Source organism: Octopus bimaculoides, chromosome 20 (assembly GCF_001194135.2).
Source record: "Octopus bimaculoides isolate UCB-OBI-ISO-001 chromosome 20, ASM119413v2, whole genome shotgun sequence".
NCBI classification, from domain to species: Eukaryota; Metazoa; Mollusca; class Cephalopoda; order Octopoda; family Octopodidae; genus Octopus; species Octopus bimaculoides.
Window position 1 is genome coordinate 37670752 of NC_069000.1, and position 4254 is coordinate 37675005.

Genomic DNA, 4254 nt, shown 5'->3' on the forward strand with positions numbered 1-4254 from the left:
TATATATATATATATATATATATGTATATATATATGTGTGTGTGTGTGTAATGTATATAGTATGTATGTATGTATATAAGTATGTACATATATAGTTCGTATATAAATATGTATAATAACCTTTTTGTGTGCACAGTTTGTGACCGACTGTGCTTCTCTTTTGCTGGGCCCAAATCTCATTTGCAAACCCATGGAAAATGAACCCCCACCAACTATAGTGCCTATATGTCTGTGCACACCTTCCAGTGCAATGTATGCCAGAAGGTCTGCAGATATAACAGAGGCCTCAGAAGACATTTTAAGATCCACAAAGATCAGAACTTAACTGCAGTACTTGGTGGCCCAAATCGGATGTGCAATCCATGTGGGTGTCTTTTCAAAACATTGTCTGGCTTAAAAAGCCATATCAGAATCCATGATGGATCTCAGGTGTAGGTACAGGAGGGGGTCAAACTCTGCATAAGGAGTGAACAACCACCATATATATGTAATGTATATTGCATGTATGTATATATATATATGTATGTATAATATATATATATATATATATATATATATATATATATATATATATATATATATATATATATATATATATATATACATACATTCATGTATTTGATGTCAGCCAGACATAAGAGGTTGTTATACAACATTGGTCACAATGTGCTTCCAGTTCTGTCTTGATTGCACCATTTCATCTAACCTAATTTACTAAACTAAATTGTCTTCTCACCGTCAACAAAGCCCTCCAAGTGGCCTTTTCCCATTTCTTGGATACCATTCAGCAACACCATGTGTCTGCAACATTTCTGGCCCATCACAAGCACATGTATATTTATGTATGTATGTTTGTCTCTGTGTGTATGTGTATATATATATAAATCATAAGGACACATTAAAGTGTCTGCGTTCTAGAAATGAGAGATAAAATCTTCATTTAGACACTTTACTGTATTTGATAGCCTATGAGACTCACCTTTTCTACCCCAAAATGGCTTCAAAAATCACCCTGCGTCCAATGCATTCAATGTAGGCTCAAAACTCACTAGCTATAGAGATCCAGTAGTGTCAAAGAGGAATCAAGGAGATCCAAACGCAAAAGACTGTTGAAACTCTCTGGATAAACAACCACAACCACAAAACTGTATATGTGAATTATTGAGGAACTATCTAAAACATTTTAATAGTTTAAATATCTAAGGTGGCGAGCTGGCAGAATCGTTACTGTGCCAGACAAAATGCTTAGCGGCATTTTGTCCGTCTTTACGTTCTGAATTCAAATTCCTCCTAGATCGACTTAACCTTTCATTCTTTCGGCATTGTAAAAGTATGAGAAATGTACAACTGGAGTACTGAGTTGTAATTGAATTATCCTCTTAACCGAAATCACTTGCCTTGTGCTAAAATGTGAAGCCAATATTTTTAATATCTCACAAACAACAGAAAATCGTCTCAGAATTAATTTGTAATAGTTAAAAATCTCTCTGTGTTGCTAGCTAGTTGGCTAGATAACTGGAAAGCTATCTATCTATCTATCTTTCTACCTAGCTTTGTCAGAGTTATCCCCCTTCATGTATATTCAAATAAATACTCCCTTATCATAACGAACGAAGGGTCACAAACATAAAAGAATATATAGGCACTAAGAGATCAGAAAAGTGGAGGCGCGTGGCTTAGTGGTCAGGGTCTCAGCATCATGATCGTAAGATTGTGGTTTCGATTCCTGGATCGGGCGATGCGTTGTGTTCTTGAGCAAAACACTTCATTTCACGTTGCTCCAGTTCACTCAGCCTGGCAAAAATGAGTAACGCTGCGATGGACTGGCGTCCCGTCCAGCTGGAGAACATATACGCCATTGAAACCTGGAAACCGGGCCCAAGAGCCTGGCTAGGCTTTAAAAGGGCGCATTTATTTTTATAAGATCAAAAAACAAAAGATATTCAGATCAGGATATCTCATGGACGTATTTATATCTTTATTGCCCACAGGGTGCTAAACATAGAGGGTACAAACAAGGGGGTTAAGTCGATTACATCGATCCCATTGCGTAACTGGTACTTATTTAATCGACCCCTGAAGGATGAAAAGCAAAGTCAACCTCGGTGCAATTTGAACTCAGAACGTAACGGCAGCGAAATACCGCTAAGTATTTCGCCCGGCGTGCTAACGATTCTGCCAGCTCGACGCCTTTCTCTTTGATATAGTTATGATCGATTAGTTTCATTCTGCTGTGAAAATAAATATCTTTTTGACTATCTACAAAGCTTGTATTGTGTGTGTGTGTGTGTGCTTCGAAGTGAGTCATTTTGGGAAAAGAAATTTCTATTCTGTAAAAGTATTGCGAAATTTATTGAAATTAGAATCTCATGATGAATATCTAAAAGACACCGACCTGACGATGAAAACTTCATAAAATTTGGCTGTTCAGCAATAAGAATGGAAATCTATATTTATGACTCTTAATAACTGACCTTCGATGGGAGATAGCAAAATCATTTAATTCTAATTTCATTTTTAGATGTAGACAAAAAAAGAGTTGTCTCCCATATGAATTCGTCTGGCATTTACCTCCCTTGTATCTATTTTGCTAAATGGGACAAAAATTGGTACATGAAATTAAAAAAAACATTCTAAGACTGTGATAAGAAGCTTGCTTCCCAACTATATGATTTCAGGTTCAGTCCCACTGCGTAGCAGCTTAACTAACGTCTTCTGTTATATCTCCGGGTCAACCAAAGTCTTGTGAGTGGATTTGGCTGACGTACAGAGCCGGAAGAAATGCTAGTAATCCGTTTGTCCGACATAATAACCATTCTGCTTGCTTGCGGTCTGCAGTTATCGGGATATAGAAATAAATAAGATTATTAGGGTTAATATTTGGTTTGAAGTGTAAGTTGATGGGTGTGGGATGTGGACAAGAAGGAAATTCAATGCTGTTTTGAAAGATGCAGGGAAATGAAACAGTCAAAATGATCCTGATGTTTGTAGAGCACTTAGGTTAGAAGAATGAAAAAGAGACGGAGAGAGAGAGGGAGAGATAGCTAGATGGGTAGGTATAGAGAGAGAGAGAGAGAGAGAGGAAGGGAGGGAGAGAAGTAGAGAGGGAAGGAAAGAGAGAGAGGGGGAAAAACAAAAGTGGAGAGAGAGAGGGAAAGTCAGTGACAAAGAGAAAAAGGAGGAAGTGAAGAAGAGGAAGAAGGTAAGAGAGAGAGAGAGAGAGAGGGAAAAAGAGAGCGAAAGGCAGAGAGACAGAGACAGAAAGGAGGAAGAAGGTAAGAGAGAGAGAGAGGCAGAGAGACAGAGACAGAAAGGAGGAAGAAGGTAAGAGAGAGAGAGAGAGGGAAAAAGAGAGCGTGAGGCAGAGAGACAGAGACAAAGGAAAGAAGAAAGCGGTAAAAAGAAAGTGAGAGAAAGAGAATCGAATATTTTAAAATTCCAAGTTACATCTCATAGATGCTTTGTGATGCATCGTCAGTAATGTTTCCGGGGTCTCATGAGGTTTCGGATCTTTCAACATACATCAGACCTACTCATCCAGTTGACTCAGCTGAAACTGGTCAAGTCCTTGCTTGCATCTCATTAGCAGCAAACTACGAGGTCTGCCCTCTTTATCCAAAGCCACATAATGACCTTCTCTGCGGCTTCAGTAATGGAATTTATGATCAATATTTGTGGTTAGAAAGGCGGTGATCTGGTAGAATGGTTAGCGGCATTTCGTCCGTCTTTACGATCTAAATTCAAATTCCACCGAGGTCGACCTTACCTTTTATTCCTCCGGGGGTGATAAAATAAGTACCAGCTTAATGATTACCTCAGAACCTAGTTTCCACAAAAACTGTTCGCCGGGAGCTGCACAACGCCAGATTTCACGGGAGGGCTGCAATCAGAAAACCACTACTTTCAAAAACAAACGTTGCAAAGCGTTTAGAGTGGAATAAAAACCTACAGAATTAACCTAGAGCAGTCGAAGAATGTTATTTTCTCGGATGAGTCATCCTTTCCCTTATTTCCGACCACTGGCCGAGTATACGCGTGGAAGCAGCCGAAAGAAGCATTTGACCCAGACTGCAAGGGATGGTGGCGAACCCTGCTGTACTCTTCCACCACAACTTTCTCTCACTCTTACTTCCTGTTTCTGTTGTGCCTGTAATTCAAAGGGTCAGCCTTGTCACACTGTGTCACGCTGAATATCCCCGAGAACTACGTTAAGGGTACACGTGTCTGTGGAGTGCTCAGCCACTTGCACGTTAA